Source organism: Cetorhinus maximus, chromosome 2, assembly GCF_964194155.1.
Source record: "Cetorhinus maximus chromosome 2, sCetMax3.hap1.1, whole genome shotgun sequence".
Classification (NCBI taxonomy): domain Eukaryota; kingdom Metazoa; phylum Chordata; class Chondrichthyes; order Lamniformes; family Cetorhinidae; genus Cetorhinus; species Cetorhinus maximus.
Genome location: NC_135880.1, coordinates 7,575,784 through 7,599,459, shown reverse-complemented (window position 1 = coordinate 7,599,459; position 23,676 = coordinate 7,575,784).

The window sequence follows — 23,676 nt, the reverse complement described above, 5'->3', positions numbered from 1 at the left end:
GGCTGGTATTTGAGGCGGTCTCCATTTCCTCATTAGCACTTTGACTTTTAAATAATAACACCCGGGTATTGGTTCTGATTCAGTCTCTGTGTAGACCGTTTGACACAGCGCTCTCTACTCAGGATCAGCCTGTTGCATTTCTACGAAGGATGGGCTAAATATAACAGCCTCATTCTCTTTGCATTTCTCCTTTTTTGCTCAAGTTTTCAAAAGTAATGTCAGAGAGCTGAATTTCTACATTATCTCCCTTTTGTATAGCTTCTTCTTCTTCTTGCCTAATTTTATGGGCCTGAGACCTGGGGCAGAATTTTACGCCAGCGGGATCTTACGTTCCCGCTGAAGTCAACGGGGTTTGTAATGCCTCGCCGCATTTTACGGCCCCCCTCCACACCGAAACGGGGGGTAAAACTCTGCCCAAATGTCACCAATATTCAAAGAAATAATGAATAGTTTGGGAGTAAAACAATTTAAATCTTCAGTATACCATCCATAGTTGCAAGGAGCATCAGAAAGATAGTATCAAACTTTAAAGACCATGATTTTATTCTTTATTCGTTCATGGGATGTGGGCGTCGCTGGCTAGGCCCACATTCACTGCCCATCCCTAATGGCCCTTGTTCAGGGGGCACTTAAGAGTCAACCACATTGCTGTGGGTCTGGAGTCACGTGTAGGCCAGACCGGGTAAAGATGGCAGATTTCCTTCCCTAAAGTACATGAGTGAACCAGATGGGTTTTTCATGACAGTCAGCAATGATTTCGTGGGTGTCATCTGACTTTGAATTCCAGGTTTTTTTTTTATATTGAATTCAAATTTCACCATCTGCCGTGGTGGGATTCAAACCTGGGTCCCTAGAGCATTACCCTGGGTCTCCGAAATATAGTCAGTGACAATATCACTATGCTACCACCTCCCACTAAAGCCGCTTAAAGCCTATTGTCAGGAACGTCCTAATGATTGGAATAAGAGGATTCCATTTTCACTGTTTGGTATTAGGTATGCCCCTAATGAGTCCACAGGATTCAGTCCTTTTGAACTGATATATGGGCATGAGGTGAGAGGACCACTTAAATTAATGGAAGAAAAATTTATAGACCAAAGCTCGGAAATAACATTTTTGACTGATGTTCAGATTTCTGGGAGAGATTAACCAAAGCGTGCTAGTTGGCAAAAGAGCCATTTGAAAATCATTCAGCAAACAATGAAAGCTAGAGCAGATAGAAATGCCAAAGCTGGAAGTTTTGTTGCTGGAGACAAGGTGTTAGTGTTGTTACCTGTCTCTGGTGAGCCATTAAAAGTGGACCTTATCAAAAAGAAACTCAATGATGTAAATTATATAGTGACAGGAGGAAAAGTCAGCGAGCGTGTCACGCTAATATGTTAGAGCAATATTATGACAGAGAAAGTAGTCAGGGGAGGAGTGTATTTACAGTAGGGAGTGAAATAAAAACATCAGAGCGGTTCGAGAATGAATCAGAAATTGAAAATTCTAAAGTCAACTCTCTAGTAATTAGATTGGAAAACATGGAGGTGTTTAAAAATTTAGATTTTAAATTAAGCTATCTTCCAGGAAACACTCGAGGTGACTTACGAAAGCTATTACAAACTCATAAATCAACTTGTGTAACTAGGCCAGGGAAAACGGCTTTGGCCATACATGATGTCAATGTGGGAGATGCGCCACCCATAAAGCAGCATCCATACAGACTCAGTCCAGAGAAGTTATCCCAAGTGAGGGAAGAGACCAAGTTCACGATGCAAATTGACATTATTGAACTGAGTTACAGCAGCTGGACCTCACCTATTGTAATGGTACCAAAACCAGAGGGGTCACAACGACTGTGTATAGACTGTTGCAAAGTTAATACGGTCACAAAGGTGGATTCATATCCGATTCCACAATCAGAAGACTGTGTTGAGAAGATTGGACAAGCAAGGTTCATTACAAAGATTGACTTATTGAAGATATACTGGAAAGTTCCATTGACCGATACGGCCAATGAAGTATCAGCTTTTGTGACCTGGGATGGGCTTTATCAATGTAAAGTGTTGCCTTTCGGAATGAAGAATGCACCAGCAACTTTTCAAAGATTTACCAACAAGGCCATTGAAGAATTATGCAACCGTGTTGGATAGATTGATGATTTAATTGTGTTCAGCCAAGCGTGGGAAGAGCATTTACAACATTTGAGTGAATTGTTTAATCGTTTTTCAAGGAGCCAATTTGGGTCATAAACTTGGCAAAGAGCGACTTTGCAAAAGCAAATGTGACTTATTTGGGCCACATTGTGGGACAAGGCCAAGTAGCACCTAGAGAAGCAAAAATAAGGGCTATCTTAGATTTTCCCGTGCCTAAGACAAAACGAGAGATTTTGCGGTAGGCATGAGGCATGAATGGATTCTATTGGAAATTTGTTCCAAATTTCAGCCCTGTCGTGGCTCCCCTGACAAGCTTGTTAGAGAGCGGCAGGAATTTTGAATGGACTGAGGAGTGTCAGAGTGCCTTTAACAGCTTGAAAGCTGTACTGACCACTGCACTGGCTTTAGTAGCATCAAACTAAGCCACTTAAACTGGCTGTTGATGCCAGTAATGTGAACGTTGGAACAGTTTTGCTACAGGAGGATGAAATGGGGATCGAAAGGCCGGTCAGTTACTTTTTCAAAAGTTAAATTCACGGCAGAGGAAATACTCAACTGCGGAAAAGGAGACTTTGAGTTTCGTGTTGGCTCTACAACATTTTGAAGTCTACATATCCAACAACTCTGCAGAGACTGTTATTTCTACCAACCTTAATCCTTTAACCTTTTTAGTAAAGTTTAATACCAAGAATCTGAGACTATTTCGGTGGAGCTTAATGCTACAACTATACAATTTGAAAATCATTCATGTCGTGGGAAGAGACAATATTGTAGCAGATGCTTTATTAAGAACAAATATAGGGGAAGAAGAATGTCATGATCAAAATTAACTTGTGTGGAATATGGTTCTTGTAGAAAAACTCTTATATATTTGATGTTAATACACTGTTACTGCCAGAGTAAAATCTGTGTTAATAAAATAGAGATAGTGATAAGAGATGGTGATAGAAAATGAAAATGCCACTTAAAGATACCTTTTCATTTTTTTGCGGGGAGGTGTTAGAAGCGAGATACAGTTTTAAGTTGCTTTTGTATTTGTGGGTGTTAGGAATGTTTAGAGGGCTTCGTGGGTAGATCCAAGACTGGGGCAGTATCCAAACCTTTGGAGGTCCGAGTCGAACCCCTTAAGACCCAATGGAGGGTAATATTGGTGAATGCTGCACAAATCAGACAGGGAGTCCTGGGGGCAGATTGGTTACACGGCAATAACATCATTCTACCAGAGATACCAGGGAAATGGTGAGCCCATTAAAACAAGGCGTGCCAGCATTGCAGAAATTGCCTTCTCCGTATAAATTTGGCTTACCAGTCAACAACTAACTTGTGATCAATTAATTGAAAAGGCTTCAATTTCACGAACTAGAGAATATCTCCTCACTGAGGACAATGATTTAAGCTTGGAAAAAGGCACGACCTTGGCAGTCCAAGTTGAATCTGCCGTGTTAGGTTTGAAGGGGTTAGACGTGCACCCTCAGACTCAGGGTCGCAGACACAGCTTGCCCAACCAGCGCAAGTGCCTCAGCAATCTCATCAGCTCTTACCCCATTATGGTCAGATACCTTCAAAATTGTGCCCAAACTGTGGAAATGCTCCTTGAGACACAAAGCCATGACCAGCTTGAGGGAAAAAGTGAAGATTTCATTGGCTTGTAAAGTGGAAGAGTCTTTCCCTGAGAGTGAGGTACAGCATGTGTATACCATCATATGGTATTTATATGATGTATATATCATACATCATTATGCACCGGGTCATTTTCAGAATTGCTCAGTTGAAAATCACGGGCATATCAGTGCCACCTCACCGACGTTGGTGTGGAAGTATCTACATTGAGTGACAAACTTTGCCATCAGTATTTTCCACAACTTTCTCTCACTCCTGCTCAGACATGCTTCAAGCTTACGATGACTCAATTATTCCGGTTTCAGGAACAATCGCAGTTCCAGAGCGCTACAAAAACCTCACCCTGGACAGGTTCACTAACTAAAGGCAGGTGCCTTTTGGGAGTAATTCTTTCCGATAAGCTTAGCTTCACACTTGAAGACCCCACAGGAGCACTTGGTGGCACTTTGATGCCTCTGTATTGCTTGAGTGGGCAGATAAGCTAGAGGCCCGACTCCACGCATGTCAATATGGCTGCGCCTGAACTGTCTCAGCTGCAGAGGAACTGTCACTTTATACAAGGCGTCCCTGATGCATGGCTGCTTCCCTCGCCCACCACCCCCCCCCACCCCGAATGCTTGTGCCCTGTATTCAATGGCAGGGCAGCCCTTGCCCGCCACCCCCTCCGTGCCTGACAAGTTGCCTCAATGGCAGGGCTGCCCTTAACATCCAACCCCCAACTCAAGCTTGAAGTCCAACAGGCGACCCTGGTTAGCGCTGCACAACGTTGCTGTGCGCTCACCTCCGAGTACCCCTCAAAGTGCCAGCTGCCAAGTGCACGCCTTTTATGTGCTGTTGTGAAACACGTCAGCGTGGTTTCCCACCAAAATGGACGGACGATCCATCGGGGCCGGGGGGGGATGATTCCGGCAGGCTGGCCTTATAATGAAATGCGGATGTATTATAACAAGGTTCCTGACATCCGATGGTGGGAAATGCAGCCTCCTGTTGGCAGGCTGAGCGGACAATTGCGAACTGGTTTCACGCCATCGTGAAACCGACTGCGCCATCAAACATGCCCAATGCCGGTGGGCACGGAAAACCCTGGCCAATGTCTTAATTAATATGGAGTGGCTGAACCGAGCGGACAGCAGTGATTGTCAGTGGTGTGTGGAGTTCAGGATGGACAACATTCAAGTATTGAGAGTGTGGCTAACGAATTTGACAGTGGAAGGTGAGGATCAATGCTCAGGGGTTGTAGCTGCCCTGAGGGTTCAATGGGTAAAGGCTCTGCCTGGCCAGGGAGCTCTCGGGTTTGCTCCTTGTGCTGGGCTCTTTCAGTTGACCTGAGGGAGGAGGCGGTGTGAAGGAGAGAGAGTAGAGGCTGGGATATGGACTATTCCATCACCTGTCTCTGAAACCTCCCGCAGTCTTTCACACACTCACTCATTTGACCTGTTCAAACTGGCTTCATGTTGTGGGCTGGGGAACGGAAAAACATCCAAACTCCAAGATCTCCAAATGGGATCCCTCCTCTACAGGCATTGGTACTTTGTCAGCCTCCATTGGCTGAGGACATGAAGGATATCTACCTTGCCAGTCCCCAGTGGCTGAGGATAATGCCATTCGATGGGATGTGGGTGTCGCTGACTAGGCCAGCGTTTATTGCCCATGCCTAAATGCCCTTGTTCAAAGAGTAGTTAAGACTCAACCACATTGCTGTGGGTCTGGAGTCACATGTAGGCCAGACCGGGTAAGGACAAGAAATTTCCTTCCCTAAAGGACATTATTGAACCAGATGGGTTTTTTGTGACAATCAGCAGTGGTTTTGTGGTCATTATCAGGCCTCTAATTCCAGATTTTCAAATTCGAATTTCACCATCTGCCGGGTTTCAAACCTGGGTCCCCAGAGTGTTACCCTGGGTCTCTGGATTACTAGCCCAGTGACAATACCACCACTATGCCATCGCCCCCACCCCCCAGTAATACCTCCTGAATTCCCATTGGGCAAGGACATGATGGGGCTCACAGGCGATGTTGGCCGAGGGAATAATGAGACTGGTAGCTCCTCAGCCTCCAGTGGGAGACAGATCATGGAATTAAAAGGAAGGAAATTGTCTCCAGCAAAGTGCAGTTACCTGGACTTCAACTCAACACCTGGATTTTAAAGGGAACCAGTTAACTTCAAATGGCCACAACGTTCAACAATCTACACCACAAGGACAAGCAAAGGACTTAATCATATATTCTTTTATCTTTTATCTTGGACTCTAACTTTTCTTACTTCTGATATCTGCGTGTGTGTGTTGTTGCATCTTTTAATATTCCCCCCCAGGTTTAGTAACTAATAAACCTGCTCTTTCTTTGACTCAAGGAAATCTGGTTTGATTGGCTCCTTAATAAAAATTAAATACATTTGGATTGGAAAAAGAAATCTACAAGGAAAATAAATTTACAAACCTTTGTTGTGAACAACTGGGGGAGGCTGAATAAAGGGGAGCCAGGTTGTCTCTCCACACCTCATCGTAACACTGACCTCCTCACACTTCACAATACTTTCAATTTTTGTGTCATCCACAGATTTTGAAATTCTACCCGTGCACCAAAGCCTAAGTCATTAATATAGATCAAGAAAAGCAGGGTCCTAACACCGATCCCTGGAATATACCTTCCTCCAGTCCCAAAAGCCATTCACCACTACTCTCTACTTCCAATCACTCAGTCAATTTTATATCCACGCTTCTATTGTCACTTCTATTCCTTGAACTCTAACTTTGCTGACAAGTCCACCCCTGAGGCACTTTTTCAAATGCCTTTTGGAAGTCCATATACACCACATCAACAGCATCAACCTCATCAACCCTCTTAGTTACCTCATCAGAAACTCAGGCAAGTTAGTTGCACATGATTTGCCCTTAACAAATCCCTGCTGACTTCCCTTAATTATTCTACATTTGTTCAAGTAACTGTTAATTTTGTCCCAAATTATCATTTCTAAAACGATTCCCAGCACTGAGGTTAAACTAATTGGCCTGCACTTCTCCTTTTACCGCCCTTTTACTATTCATATGCCAATGGAACAATTTTGGGTTCCCTTTTGTTAGCTGCCAGCCTCTTCTCATTCTCTCTCCTTGCTTCTCTTACTTGTTTTTTTCACTTCCCCCTCTGATCTCCTATATTAAGCCTGGTTCTCACTTGTATTATCCACCTGACATCAGTTAATAGCACCCTTTTTCTGCTCTATCCTACGCCTTACCTATTTTATCATCCAGTGAGCTCTGGATTTATTTGTCCTACCTTTCCCCCTCATGGGAATATACTTTGATTGTACATGAACTATTTGCTCTTTGAAGGCAGCCCATTGTCCTGCTACAGTTTCGTTGTCCAACCTTTGATTGCAGTTTCCCTGGCCAGACCGGTTCTCACCCCATTGAAGTTAGTCCTCCCCAGTTAATTCCTTTTAACCTGGATTGCTCCTTGAATACATATTTTTGATAGCATCTGCAAAAAGTCTATTAAAAAGCAACATCCTAATGTCTCTCTGTGAGAATTTTTAATAATAATGGCTGACAAATGGACATAATATTTTGGGGAACTGTCAATCCTAACATGATTCTGTTTTAATTTACTCTCTAATATCAGGTTTCAAAACTTAATTTAGGATGTCTATCTCCTAACAGATAAAGTCACAGACTGATTCAGTGTGACTGATACTTTATCTGCTCATGTGCAGGAAGTGCTCCCCCTAGCGTATGGCATTAATAATCACAGCCGTAATTTAAATGACCATAGTCAACATGCTAACAAATACACTGCCACAACATCCCCTTTCCCTTAAATTACAGCCCCATATACTATAACATTCATGTGTATGTGGATAAGCAACCCTATGGAATACAAGAAATTTAACAACTGCAACACTATTTAAGTAAAACATTTATTTGTAACAAGAAAATTTGGAACACTTCTTCAAGGTGATGTCGACATTTGGAACTGTACTGGTCATTGGTCGACTCGATCTGACCTTGTGTTATGGCACAGCTGATGGTAAATGCTGAGCTGCTCAAATCCCAAAGGGAAGCTTTAAACAACTGCCACCACTGTTTTGCAATTTGTATAAATTTCGAGATGCGTACCTTAAATTCACGGGGAGGTGTTGGGGCAGTGGTATTGTCACTGGACGAGTAATCCAGAGACCCAGGGTAATGCTTTGGGGACCTGAGTTTGAATCTTGCCATGGTAGATGGTGGAATTTGAATTCAACAAAAATCTGGACTTAAAAGTCTGATGATGACCATGAAAACATTGTTGGTTGTTGGTGAATCAGAGAGGTCGACAGCACAGAAAAAGGCCCTTTGGCCCATTGAGTCCGTGCTGGTCAAACAAGTACCTAACTATTCTAATCCCATTTTCCAGCACTAGGCCCATAGCCTTGTATGCCATGGCATCGCAAATGCACATCTAAATACTTCTTAAATGTTATGAGGGTTTCTGCCTCTACCACCCTTTCAGGCAGTGAGTTCCAGATTCCCTACACCCTCTGGGTGAAAAATTTCTTCCTCCTATCCCCTCTAAACCTCCTGCCCCTTACCTTAAATCTATGCCCCCTGGTTATTGATCCCTCCACCAAGGGGGAATGTTCCTTCCTGTCTACCCTATCGATGCCCCTTATAATTTTATACACCTTAATCATATCCCCCCTCAATCTCCTCTGCTCCAGGGAAAATAACCCCAGTTTATCCAATCTCTCCTCACAACTAAAACTCTCCAGCCCAGACAACATCCTGGTAAATCTCCTCTGCACTCTCCCTAGTGTAATCACATTCTTCTTATAATGTGGATTCCAGAACTGCACACAATACTCTAGCTGTGGCCAAGCCAGCATTTTATACAGTTCCAGCATAACCTCCCTGCTCTTATATTCTATGCCTTGGCTAATAAAGGCAAGTATTTCATATGCCTTCTTAACCACCTTATCTACCCGCCCCACTACCTTAAGGGACTGGTGGACATGCACACCAAGGTCCCTCTGATCCTCGGTATTTCCCAGGGTCCTACTATTCATCATGTATTCCCGTGCCTTGTTTGTCCAGCCCAAGTGCATCACCTCACACTTATCCAGATTAAATTCCATTTTCACTGATCAGCCCATTTGACCAGCCCGTCTATATCCTCCTGTAATCTAAAGCTATCCTCCTCACTATATATCACCCCACCAATTTTCGTGTCATCCGCGAACTTACTGATTAAGCCTCCTACATTCAAGTCTAAATCATTTATATATACCACAAACAGCAAGGGACCCAACACTGATCCCTGTGGAACCCCACTGGACACAGGCATCCAGTCACAAAAACACCCCTCGAACATCACCCTCTGCTTCCTGCCACTCAGCCAATTCTGGATCCAATTTGCCAAATTGCCTTGGATCCCATGGGCTCTTACCTTCGTTATCAGTGTCCCATGTGGGACTTAATCAAAAGCCTTGCCGAAGTCCAAGTAGACTACGTCAAATGCATTGCCCTCATCTACACACCTGGTCACCTCTTCGAAAAATTCAACCACATTGGTCAGACATGACCTCCCCTTAACAAAACCATGCTGACTGTCCTTGATTAATCCCTGCCTCTCCAAGTGTAGATTAATTCTGTCCCTCAGAATTGCTTCCAATAGTTTCCCCACCACTGAGGTTAGACTAACTGGCCTGTAGTTCCCTGGTTTATCCCTTCCTCCCTTCTTGAATAGCAGTACCACATTGGCTGTCCTCCAGTCCTCTGGCACCTCTCCTGTGACCAGAGAGGTATTGAAAATTATTGCCAGCGCCCCTGCTATCTCCTCCCCTGCCTCACTCAACAGTCTGGGATACATTTCATCCGGGTCTGGAGATTTATCTATTTTTAAGCCTGCCAGACTACTTAGAACCTCCTCCCTTTCTATGCTAATTTCTTTAATTATATCACAGTCCTTCTGCCTGATTTCCATACCCACGTCGTCCCTCTCACTTGTGAACACTGACACAAAGTATTCATTTAGAACTCTGCCTACGTCTTCCGGCTCCACACACAAATTAGCACTATGGTCCTTAATGGGCCCTACTCTTTCCCTAGTTATCCTCTTACTCTTAATGCACTTATAAAATAACATTGGATTTTCCTTTATTTTACCTGCCAATGTTTTTTCATGCCCCCTTTTTGCTCTCCTAATTTCCTTTTTAAGTTTCCCCCCTACACATTCTATACTCCTCTAGGGCTTCCGCTGTTTTGAGCCCTTGGTATCTGCCATAAGCCTCCCTTTTTCTCTTTATCCAATCCTGTATATCCCTCGACATCCAGGGTTCCTTGAATTTGTTGGTCCCACCCTTTATCTTTACTGGAATATGTTGGCCCTGTACTCTCTCTATTTCCTTCCTGAATGAGTCCCACTGCTCTGACGCAGATTTACCTAAAAGTAGCTGCTCCCAGTCCACTCTGGCCAAATCATATCTGATCTTATTAAAATCGGCCTTCCCCCAATTTAGAACTATGATTTCTGGCCCATCCTTGTCCTTTTCCATTACAACCTTGAATCTAATGGAGTTATGATCACTATCTGCAAAATGCTCCCCAACTGATACCTCTACCACTGGCCCGGCTTCATTCCCTAAAATTAAGTCCAGGACCACCCGTTCTCTTGTAGGACCTTCTATGTACTGGCTTAAAAAGCTCTCCTGGATGCATTTTAAGAATTCTGCTCCCTCTAAACCTATCACACAATGACTAACCCTGTTAATGTTGAGGAAGTTGAAATTCCCCACTATTACTATAACAGTGGAAAACAGTGGCAGAATCGGACAGAGTCAGCATGGATTTATGAAAGGGAAATCATGCTTGACAAATCTACTGGAATTTTTCGCGGATGTAACTAGTAGAGTTGATGAGCGGGAGCCAGTGGATGTGGTTTATTTGGACTTTCAGAAGGCTTTCGACAAAGCCCCACATAAGAGATTGGCATGTAAAATTAAAGCGCATGGGATTGGGGGTAGTGTATTGAGGTGGATAGAAAACTGGTTGGCAGACAGGAAACAAAGAGTAGGAATAAACGGGTCTTTTTCCGAATGGCAGGCAGTGACTAGTGGGGTATCGCAGGGATCGGTGCTGGGACCCCAGCTATTCACAATATATATTAATGATTTAGATGAGGGAATTAAATGTAATATCTCTAAATTTGCAGATGGCACAAAGCTGGGTGGGAGGGTGAGCTGTGAGGAGGATGCAGAGATGCTTTAGTGTGATTTGGACAAGCTGAGTGGGTGGGCAAATGCATGCCAGATGCAGTATAATGTGGATAAATGTGAGGTTATCCATTTTGGTAGCCAAAACAGGAAGGCAGATTATTATCTGAATGGCTATAAATTGAGAGAGGGGAATGTGCAACGAGACCTGGGTGTCCTTGTACACCAGTCGCTGAAGGTAAGCATGCAGGTGCAGCAGGCGGTAAAGAAGGCAAATGGTATGTTAGCCTTCATAGCCAGAGGATTAGAGTACTGCAATTGTACAGGGCCTTGGTGAGACCACACCTGGAATATTGTGTGCAGTTTTGGTCTCCTTATCTGAGGAAGGATGTACTTGCTATAGAGGGAGTGCAGCGAAGGTTTACCCGACTGATTCCTGGAATTGCGGGACTGACATATGAGGAGAGATTGAGTCGATTAGGATTATATTTGCTGGAGTTCAGAAGAATGAGGGGGAATCTCATAGAAACCTATAAAATTCTAACAGGACTAGATGGTGTAGATGTAGGAAGGATGTTCCCAATGGTGGGGGAGTCCAGAACCAGGGGTCACAGTCTGAGGATATGGGGTAGACCATTTAGGACTGAGATGAGGAGAAATTTCTTTACCCAGAGAATGGTGAGCCTGTGGAATTCATTACCATAGAAAGTAGTTGAGACCAAAACATTGTATGTTTTCAAGAAGGAGTTAGATATAGCTCTTGGGGTGAAAGGAATCAAAGGACATGGGGAGAAAGCGGGAGCAGGCTATTGAGTTGGATGATCAACCATGATCATAATGAATGGTGGAGCAGGCTCGAAAGGCCGAATGGCCTACTCCTGCTCTTACTCCCTATGTTTCTACGTTTCTATTATTTTTACACTTCACTGAAATTTGCCTACATATCTGCTCTTCTATTTTTCTCTGACTGATTGGGGGCCTATAGTACACTCCCAGCAATGTGATTGCTCCTTTTTTGTTTTTCAGTTCTACCCATGTAGCTTCATTTGAGGAGCCTTCTAAGATATCATCCCTCCTTACTGCTGTAATTGATTCCTTGATCAATATTGCGATACCCCCTCCTCTTTTACCTCCTTCCCTGTCTCGCCTGAAGGCCCTATATCCTGGAATATTGAGCTGCCAATCCTGCCCCTCTCTCAACCATGTCTCTGTGACAGCAATGACATCATACTTCCATGTGTTAATTTGTGCCCTCAACTCATCTGCCTTATTTGTCAGACTCCTTGCATTAAAATAAATACCATCCAACCTTGCCAAGCTCCCTTGTGCCTTAACTGGCCTATAATTTCTATGCCTTCCAGACTCACTTGCCCTCTCTTCTAATTTTGGCTGTGCATCTCCCCCTGCTGAACCTTCTCTCAGGATCCCACCCCCCTGCCAAGTTAGTTTAAACCCTCCCCAATAGCACTAGCAAACCTCCCCACAAGGATGTTGCTCCCATTCCGGTTCAGGTACAACCCGTCCGCCTTGTACAGGTCCCACCGCCCCCAGAAATGGTCCCAATGTCCCAGAAATCTAAAGCCCTCCCTCCTGCACTATCTCTCCAGCCACACATTAATCTGGACTAACCTCCTATTCCTATACTCACTGGCGTGTGGCACCGGAAGTGATCCAGAGGTCCTATTTTTTAATCTGTTTCCTAGCTCCCTAAATTCTGGTTCACCAATGCCCTTAAGGGAAGGAAATCTGCTGGCCTACATGTGACCCCAGACCCACATCAATGTGGTTGACTCTTAAATGCATCCCTGAACTAGGGATGGGTAATAAATGCTGGCCTGGCCAGTGACACCCATATCCAATGAATGAAAAAAAATAAGACCACTGAGTCTTATAGGTTTCCTACAAAATTAAACTTTTGTTCATAGAATAAATGATTTTAAGTACACACATAGATCCCTCAACAATCCAATTCAAAGTGAGTTTTCTTAACTTCAGTTCTTTATAGACAGCAGCTTGAGGCGTAGATGCTGGAGGCTTTTTCAGGCTTGTTTTAGATTTTAAAATGCCTACTCTTTCACACAGCCTGCGCTCCTTTATCCATATTTCCCCCTTTGAATGCAAATTCCCATTGTTTCACTATGTCTTTGGACTTTACGTTCCTAATAATAAAAATCTCTCATCGTACCAATTTTACCAGTAACCCTTGGGAAAAATAAACACACTGCTTCTTAACTCCTCCTGGCTAGGTCTAAAATTTCACTCCCTGTCTGTGAATTCAAGCTAATCTGGTTTATTTAAAAATGCACATGTTCCCTTTACCTCTATGTTTACCCGCTTAACATTTCAAACCTAGTTTACCTTCTGTTACAACAAAGCCTTCAGACCAGCTGCCTTTCATTCAATGAAGTCACACACACATACACACATAGAGCCATAGACACAGACCCCACTATTACTCTGCAATAAATTCCAACAACATTACGCAAATTATTATATCTTCCTGACTTGTGACAATGGTATGTTGGTATGTTCTCGAACTGTCTGCTCCCTCCTCCTGAAGATTGTGTTTGCCTTCTTTTTCCATTCCAAACAGGTACATCCTTCGTTTTTCGCGAATGCTCACACTGCATTTTTTGCAGCAGGTTGATTGAAAGCATTGCACCTACTTTAAAGTGGAGTTAAATTTCCCTGTGGAAATTCCCAGCCGCGTCAAACCGGTCCAGGTATAACCTCTGCAGGTCTTGCGCTGATCCAATGGGTGTGACCTGTTTTGGCTGTTGTGGCCCTCAGACTGGGTCATATCATGGATAATGACCATGTTGAGTTTGTCGCATGCTGGCAGCACTGCTACTGCTGGTCCTGATGCATCCAGTGTGCAGAACACCTGGGTAGACCATGCTGACTCTTTGTACCTGCATTCCAGATCTCGGGAACCTAGGCACCTTATTGTCGAGTCATTATATGCCTTAAACTTCAAGCTTGTGGGTTGGAACACCAACTTCCTTTCCTCATGGTACACGTCCCTCAGCATGCGGAGAGGCAGAGTGCTGGCACTTGCACCTGTGTCAATCTTCACTCTCAGCTGATGCTGTCCAATCTTATTGGGCAGGCAATTTGAAGGGTTGCAAAAGTTTCCATGGTGCTAATGGAACGGGCCGGTACCGTTAAGTTGATGGCGTGAAATAGCCGTTCACCTGTAGTTTCTTCAACTCGATCCACCTCATCCGTTTTGATCAGGCATTCCCCCCATTTCCCCCATGGATGGGGTCCGTGCCTTTCGGCGATGCATGGAAGTGACTCACCTCCCTTTGCCTCTGGTTTGAGTGCCGCCAGGGCTGGCTTCTCCCCGCACTCCTTTTGCAAAGTTTGGCCCAGTGTCTGCTAAGCCCGCTGGCTATGCCCGTTCCTGCGTTATGGGGAACTCCTGTTCTCAATTCTGTGTATGGGGAATCTCCGCAGTTTGTCTGAGAGCCTGCAGTTACTGCACACCTTGCTTTGCTTAGGTGTCTTGGATATTGTGCCAACAGATGTGGCTTGTAAACATTACCTCCCAATGACAATGGCCTCTTATCTGCATCCGTCCTGTAATATGCTCTCCAAGGATTGTCCCTTCGGCTTTATCAGGAGGTCTTTTTGGATCACCTCTGTAGGAATGGAGGTGCTAACCAACTCTATAGTAAGTTCTGAGATTTCAGCATCAGAGAAGTCGCATTACTGTGCTTCCTGTCTGCATCAGTTAACAAAGTCGTCCAAACAATTTGCCGGCTTCCTGTCTATACCACACGAGTTTCAGGAGGTGCACTCCTGAGATTGGCTTCAATTCTAAACTGATGTTCTGGTGTTGCCCGTAGCTTTGATGGATCCCTCTGATCAGCATCAGATAAACCTGAGGTATTGATTCTGTGCAGACCTTTGGTGATCCTAATCTTTTAGGAATCCATCCCCAAACACAACGCTGCACAATGCTCCCCTTGCAGCTGAGACTGCCACTGATTTTCACCTCGCTGACCCGGGGGAACACGAGAAGCGTGTCTTCAATCTCTACTCACGCCGTTGCTCTCCCCATCTGAGGGCTGTGATTTGGTAACAGCACTTCAGGTAAGGCTTCTTACTTGAAAAGTCGTTTGCAGCTGCTGATCAAGGCTATTGACTCAACGCCACTGCCACCATGTTGTATTATGTCTTTCCAGATTAATACAAAACAAGGCTGAAGAGCAGGCAGAGAGGGTGAAGAAGAGCTTCAATGGAAACTTGTTGCTTCAGCTTCCATGTGCTAACTGACTCTCCAAGAGAACCGAGTTATGTGATATTGCATCAATTCTTGTGATGACATACATAGTAGCATATGATTATATTTAACATACTTATACACTATCACAACAGATAGAATCTTTGAGTCAAACGTTAGAGTGCAGTCAGGGCTCAACCAGAGTAAAGTATTGTACTGGGAAGGAGATTAGCTAACAAACATGCTGCATGTCTAGTGCTGATATAACAAACGATGAGAAGTAAAAAGACCTAGGTTTATGAGACCAAAAGCTCTAAGGTCCAAGCAATGCAGATCAGCAATCAACAAAACCAGTTGGGTGTTTGTAGTGTATTGAAAATTGCATTGGGCATTTTGTTTGAGGTTACCATACACATATGTACCAGCAGAGGGAGTATGCTTGGAAGAGGTAATAAGGGATCCACATTTAACAGCTTATGTAGTTATAATTCTACATGTCTTTGGCTGAATATATAACTGTTCCTGTCCCAATAATTTCTCAGTGTTGAACTGTAAAGTCATAGTGTATGAGCAGTAAAGATTCACAGGTACATCACACTTTCACAACCCCAGGTCATTACAAAGCACCTTACAGCCATAGAAATACTTTTTGAGGTGTAGTCACTGGTATACTGTAGGAAATGTGTTAACCAATTTGCAAGCTGCTTTCAATCTATTGCAGTCATATTGGTTAAGGGATAAATTTGCCAGGGTGTCAGTGGGATCTCCCCTGATTTTCACGTCTACATGAGCGAGCAAATGGAGGCTCGGTTTAATGTTTCACCTGAAAGGCAGCATCGCTGCCGATGCAGTGTTCCCTCAGTACTGCACCGGAGTTGCAGCCTGGATTTTGTGCTCAGGTTCCTGGAGTGGGACCTGAACCAACAACCTTTAACTCGGGTGGCGAAGGTGGTACCCACTGAGTCACGGCTGACGTGTGATCAGGCTATGCCTTGAGTGCTGCCCACTGGGACAAGAGACACATTCAAGCAGTGGAGGTGCTGCCACACTGCCGATTCCCTCCAGTAATAAAGACAGAAAATGCTGGAAAAACTCAGCCGGTTTGGCAGCATCTATGGAGAGAGAAACATGACTCAGCATGACTCTTCTTCAGACGCGGACTCGAAACGTTAACCCTGTCTTTCTCTCTCCACAGATGCTGCCAGACCGGCTGAGTTTTTCCAGCATTTTCTGTCTTTATTTCAGATTTTCAACATCTGCAGTATTTCCACCCTGATTCCCTCCAGTGTCGGGTTCTGAGGAGAGGCGGGCGGGATTTGGGGGGTTTTCAACCTGCTCAGGAGAAGTGGCCAGATCGGGGTTTGAAAAAGCATGAGTAGTGTGGAAATATTTAATGTTAATACTTCTTTCAATCCAACTGTGCAATCAGCAAAGGTCACGGTTCCGAAATGGTGAAAGGTCACGTTGGGACTGATATAAGGACGTTCTCCTTCACACAGAGAGTGGTCAACAATTAGGGTGGAATATTCCGGCCCGGCCAGCGTGGGCAAGCTGGACCGGTTGGGGGAACTTAATTTGGAGTGAGGCCAAAAATCAGTTTCCTGGTGTCGGGATGAACTGTGGGTATTCTGTTCCTGGGACTTTAAAGGCGGGGTTAAAGGTGGGTCGAGCTTCCTGAAGAACAATGGCGGGAAGCTCTTTTGCATACATTAGCATCTCATGCATGCTCATTAAAAGGTCACCTCGCTGGAATTAAATCCCTCCTCCAAATTAAATCCCCCCTCCAAATTAAATTCCCCCTTCCAAATTAAACTCCCCCTCCAAATTAAATCCCTCCTCCAAATTAAATCCCTCCTCCAAATTAAATCCCTCCTCCAAATTAAATCCCCCCTCCAAATTAAATCCCTCCTCCAAATTAAATCCCCCCCTCCAAATTAAATCCCCCCTCCAAATTAAATCCCCCCTCCAAATTAAATCCCTCCTCCAATTTAAATCCCCCCTCCAAATTAAATCCCTCCTCCAATTTAAATCCCTCCTCCAAATTAAATCCCCCCTCCAAATTAAATCCCCCTCCAAATTAAATCCCCCCTCCAAATTAAATCCCTCCTCCAAATTAAATCTCTCCTCCAAATTAAATCCCTCCTCCAATTTAAATCCCCCCTCCAAATTAAATCCCCACTCCAAATTAAATCCCTCCTCCAAATTAAATCCCCTCTCCAAATTAAATCCCCCCTCCAAATTAAATCCCTCCTCCAAATTAAATCCCCCCTCCAGTGAGAAATTACAATGTTCATTTTTGCGGCTGTATATAATTGGCGTGCACCTGGCGAGATTCACACCTTCCATGACTTTGAGGTGAATAGCGCTGCTTAGGGACTTCTCATAACCTTCACTCAGATTGGGTGCCGGTAACACAGGCTGCACGAAGGCTGGAAGCAGCAGGCGGGGAGGGTGGGGCAGACGGGGAGGGTGGAGCAGTAGCCGGGTAAAGGTGGAAGGTGTGGTGCCCGGAATTCCGGCCCCTTGTGGTGGTGGTGAGGAAACCGCTTTCCTGCTTGGTCCTGCCCCGAGAGTTGCTGTACTTCACAGGGATGCGGAAGTAATGAGCTGACCAGCACAAGTCGCACGTGGTCAGCGGCCCTGCCCCCAGCAGAAAACACTCCGATTTCCACTCCCACCGCTGAACGGAGGATTCCCCTCTTAGAATGGAATTTCTGGACAGAGTGACGGAGGTGAAATCATTCAACTAATTTCTGAAAAAACATTAACAGTGGAGGGAAGGTTGTTAGGTTCTGGATGAACAAAGAAGTATTTAGATGAACGCTTGAAACGCAATAGCATACAGGGCTACAGGCCAAGGGCTGGAAAATGGGATTAGAATAGATAGGTGCTTGATGACCAGCACGGACACAATGGGCCGAAGGGCCTTATTTTGTGCTGTATAACTCTATCACTCTATGACTCTAATTTGGGTGGTTCAATGGATTTTCTGATCTGTAAGTATCTGTGATCAAGGAGTTCAAAATGAGGGATTGGTGGGGGTGGGGGGTTACATTTTGAGCAGGGTGAATCCTGTAGGAGAGAATAGACCTGTCAGATATGTCTGGAGTTTTTCGGTATTTATTGTACTGTGAAGTTGAAAAATAAATAACAAGTTGAATCTAAAAATTCTGCACACTGACCTGACCCATTCTGATATTTGCTCTTTCCTCAGCTGTTGGTAGAAATGACTCAGTGGTGAGTAGGACAGAGGGAGATTCGGTTACATTGCTCTGTATGTTCACACCCATTAACTCCCTCACCCTGACCACTGTTACATGGATGAAGAAGGATCACTACCAACACATAGTCACATTTACAGCCCAATCAAATGGATCACAGAAAACTGTAAATGGTGGAAATGGGAATGACCTTGTCGGGAACCCAGAGGAGGGAAATGCCTCAACCAGGATAAACCAGCTGAGTGTGAAGGACGATCACACCTACCTGTGTCTGGTGACTTCTGCCTTGTAGATGGTGGAAAGGCTTTGGGGAGTCAGGAGATGAATTACTCGCTGCAGAATTCCCAGCCTCTGACCTGCTCTTGTAGCCATAGCATTTATAGGGCTAGTCGAGTTCAGTTTCTGGTCAATGGTAACCCCCAAGATGTTGATAGTGGGAGATTCAGTGATGGTAATGCCATTGAATATCAGGAGGAGATGGGTAGAATTTCTCGAATTGGAGATGGTCATTGCCTGGCGCTTGTGTGGTGCAAATGTTACTTACACTTGGAAGTCCAAGCCTGAAGGTTATCCAGATCTTGCTGCATTTGGACAGGGAGGAGGAGACTCCACAAATACCCATATCCTCAATGATGGAGGAGCCCAACAGGTTAGTGCAAAAGACAAGGTTGAAGCCAGGAGTGCCAAACGGATGGACCATCCCAACCTCCTCCGGAGGTCCCCAGCCAGTCTTCAGCCAATTCGATTCACTCCGCGTGATATCAAGAAACAGCTGAAGGCACTGGATACTGCAAAGTACCTGCATGAGCCCTGACAATACTCCGGCAATAGTACTGAAGACTTGTGCTCCAGAACTTTTCGTGCCCCTAGCCAGGCTGTTCCAGTACAGCTACAACACTGGCATCTACCCGGCTATATGGAAAATTTCCCAGGAATGTCCTGTACAGAAAAGCAGGACAAATTCAATCAGGCTAATTCACCGTCGGCTGTCCCTCGATTCAAGGATGACATCTGCTCAGGGTCGTGAGTTTCTGCCATGGATCTTCATGTGACTGAACAGGTCGATTCTCTGCCCACAGATCATTCGGCACATGGGGCAGGACGTTCCATGAGGTAGTGAGATCCGGAGTGCAGGATTTACTTCCTTTTCTTTCCTCATCATTAAGACGTTGGGACTCAAAGCGTGATGCAGCTCGATGGACAAGTTTGAACAATTGGTCACGAGCTCCTCCCAGTCATTAATGTCAATGCTGCCGCACTTCAAGGAGGGCATCAGACTGTCTTTGAAGTGGTTCTTGTCCTCCCCAGAATGCCGGCCATTTGAGAGTTGAGAAAAGAGGACCTGGCCGGGGAGACAGTTTTTGGTTATCTGCACAGTCTCCAAACCATGGAAGTTGATTTTGCAGGAGTTTTGCCTGAATGGTTGTGGAGCTGGCTTCACGAGGGACACCAGCATTTGTTCCCATTGAATCTGGAGGATGTGGTGGAGACATTGCTAATGGAATTTCTCTAGCGCTCTATGTGTCACTGACAAACAGTCCGGGTCTCACTGCAGTAAGGGCATGTGATGACGACAGTTGCTCTGTACACTAGGACCTTTACTGATTTGTAGAGATCTTTATTGTCAAACACTTGCTGCCATTGTTTGTAGAAGGCTGAGCTGGCACAGCTGATCCGGTGTTGGATCTTCTCGTCAATGGTGGCCCTTTTGAGAGAGGTTGTTGCCAAGGCGTAGGACGTGCTCGACACATTCCAGGATCTCTCCTTCAGCATATAAGGGAGATGGAACATTTGGCTGACCCGGTGTGGATTGATGATGAGTTTTGTTTTGTCAACATTCAAGGAGAGGCCAATTGTCATGTATGCAGAATTTAAGAGATCAAGAGTAGCTTGCAAACCTGGTGCAGAATGGGGAACAACACTGCAGTTATTTGCAAACTGTAGATCATCTACATCTGCGCATTGACACTCAGTTTGGGTTCCGCCAGGGCCACTCACCTCCTAACCTCATTACAGCCTTGGTTCAAACATGAACAAAAGAGCTGAACTCCCGAGGTGAGGTGAGAGTGACTGCCCTTGACATCGAGTCCGCATTTGACCGAGTGTGGCATCAAGGAGCCCTAGCAAAACTGGAGTCAATGGGAATCAGGGAAAACTCTCTGCTGGTTGAAGTCATACTTACCACAAAGGAAGATGGTTGTAGTTGTTGGAGATTGGTGTTCTCAGCTCCAGGACAATACTGCAGGAGTTCCTCAGGATAATGTCCTCCCCCCAACCATGTTCAGCTGCTTCATCAATGACCTTTCTTCCATTATAAGGTCTAAGTGGGGATGTTTGCTGATGGTTGCACAATGTTCAGCAGAATTTGCGACTCCTCAGATACTGAAGCAGTCCATGTCCAAATGCAGCAATACCTGGACCATGTCCAGGCTTGGGCTGATAAGTGGCAAGTAACATTTGCGCCACACAAGTGCCAGGCAATGGCCATCTCCAACAAGAGAGAATCCAACTATCGCCCCTTGATGTTCAATGGCTTTACAATCACTGAATCACCCACTATCAACATCCTGTGGGTTACCATTGACCAGAAACTGAACTGGACTAGCCATATAAATACTGTGGCTATAAGAGCAGGTCAGAGGCTAGGAATCATGTGACAAGTAATCCACCTTCTGACTCCCCAAAGCCTGTCCACCATCTACAAGGCACAAGTCAGGAGTGTGATGGAATATTCCCCACTTGCCTGGATAAGTGCAGCTCCCACAACACTCAAGAAGCTTGACGTTGTCCAGGACAAAGCAGCCGGCTTGATTGGCATCACATCCACAAACATTCACTCCCTCCACCACCAACGCATAGAAGCCGCAGTATGTACCACCTACAAGATGCACTGCAGGAATTCACCAAGGCTCCTTAGACAGCACCTTCCAAACCCACAACCACTACCACCTAGAAGGACAAGGGCAGCAGATAGATGGGAACACCACCACCTGGAAGTTCCCCTCCAAGTCACTCAGCATCCTGACTTGGAAATATATCATCGTTCCTTCACTTTCGTTGGGTCAAAAATCCTGGAACTCACTCCCTAACAGCACTGTGAGTGTACATACACCACATGGACTGCAGCGGTTCAAGAAGGCAGCTCACCACCACCTTCTCAAGGGTAACTAGGGATGGGCACTAAATGCTGGCCCGGCCAATCATACCTGTACCCTATGAATGAATAAAAGAAAAGGATGCAACCTTTGATTATCCACTTGATGACCCAAATAAGTGACTTCAGTCGCTTGGAAAGTACACTTCTCTTTTTTCAATAGTTCACCAACCTCCAAAAATCTCCTTAAAATCTCTTCTGGGTTGGCCAAATGTTCAGCTTCCATTGGCCCTGTGATCAGGACGTTGTTGTGGTACACCACAGCTCGAGGAAGTCCTTGCAGTAGGCTTTCCATGGTTCTTTGGAAAATCACACAGGCAGAATATACACCAAAGGGTGAAATAATTTTTAAAAACTTGCTGTGTAAAAATTGTTTTTTTTGGCTGTTTGCTCTGATTATCTTAAATCTTTGCTCTCTGGTTACTGACCCCACTGTTGCTGGAAACAATTTTTTATTTAGTCTATTAAAACCCCTCATGATTTTAAACACTTTGACCAAATCTCCTTTTGACCTTCTCTGTTCCAAGGAGGACAGTCCCACCATGAATTTGTTGTCATTAATCCCTGATACCATTTAAGTAATTCTTCTCTGTACCCTCTTAAGGCCTTGCTTTCTTAATGTTTTGTGTCTAGAATTATCTATAAAACTCTAGCTGGGGCCTAAAAGAGTGTTTTATAAGGGCTTAGCATAACTTCCTTCCTTTTGTCATTTATGCCTCTATTAATAATGCCAAGGATTCTGTATGCATTCTATTAATAAATCTGGGATTTTTAAAAATTCATTTACAGGATGTGGGATTTGCTGGCTGGGCCAGCATTTATTGCCCAGCCCTAATTACCCTTGAGAAGGTGGTGGTGAGCTGCCTTCTTGAACCACTGCAGTCCATGTGGTGTAGGTACACCCACAGTGCTGTTAGGAAGCGAGTTCCAGGATTTTAACCCAGCAACAGTGAAGAAACGGCCGATATATTTCCAAGTCAGGATGGTGAGTGACTTGGAGGGGAACTTCCAGGTGGTGGTGTTCCCATCTATCTGCTGCCCTTGTCCTTCTAGGTGGTAGTGGTCGTGGGTTTGGAAGGTGCTGTTGATGGAGCCTTGGTGAATTCCTGCAGTGAATCCTGTAGATGGTACACACTGCTGCTACTGTGCGTCGGTGGTGGAGGGAGTGAATGTTTGTGGATGTGGTGCCAATCAAGCGGGCTGCTTTGTCCTGGACAGTGTCAAGCTTCTTGAGTGTTGTGGGAGCTGCACTCATCCAGGCAAGTGGGGAGTTTTCCATCACACTCTGACTTGTGCCTTGTAGATGGTGGATAGGCTTTGGGGAGTCAGGAGGTGGGTTACGCATTGCACGATTCCTAGCCTCTGACCTGCTCTTGTAGCCACAGTATTTATTTTGCTCGCCCAGTTCAGTTTCTGGTCAAGGTAACCCCCAGGATGTTGATAGTGGGGGATTCAGCGATGGTAATGCCATTGAATATCAAGGAGCGATAGTTGGATTCTCTCTTGTTGGAGATGGCCATTGCCTGGCACTTGTGTGGTGCAAATGTTACTTGCCACTTATCAGCCCAAGCCTGGATATGGTCCAGGTCTTGCTGCATTTGGACATGGACTGCTTCAGTATCTGAGGAGTCGCGAATGGTGCTGAACATTGTGCAACCATCAGTGAACATCCCCACTTCTGACCTTATGATGGAAGGAAGGTCATTGATGAAGCAGCTGAAGATGGTTGGGCTGAGGACACTACCCTGAGGAGCTCCTGCATTGATGTCCTGGAGCTGAGATGACTGACCTCCAACAACCACAATCATCTTCTTTTGTGGCAAGTATGACTCCAACCAGCAGAGAGTTTCCCCCCTCATTCCCATTGATTCCAGTTTTGCTAGGCCTCCTTGATGCCACACTCAAGTCAAATGTGGCCTTGATGTCAAAGGCAGTCACTCTCACTTCACCTCGGGAGTTCAGCTCTTTTGTCCATGTTTGAACCAAGGCTGTAATGAGGTCAGGAGCTGAGTGGCCCTGGCAGAACCCAAACTGGGCATCAATGAGCAGGTTATTGCTAAGCAAGTGATGCTTGAAAGCACTGTTGATGACCCCTTCCATTACTTTACTGATGATCGGGAGTAGAC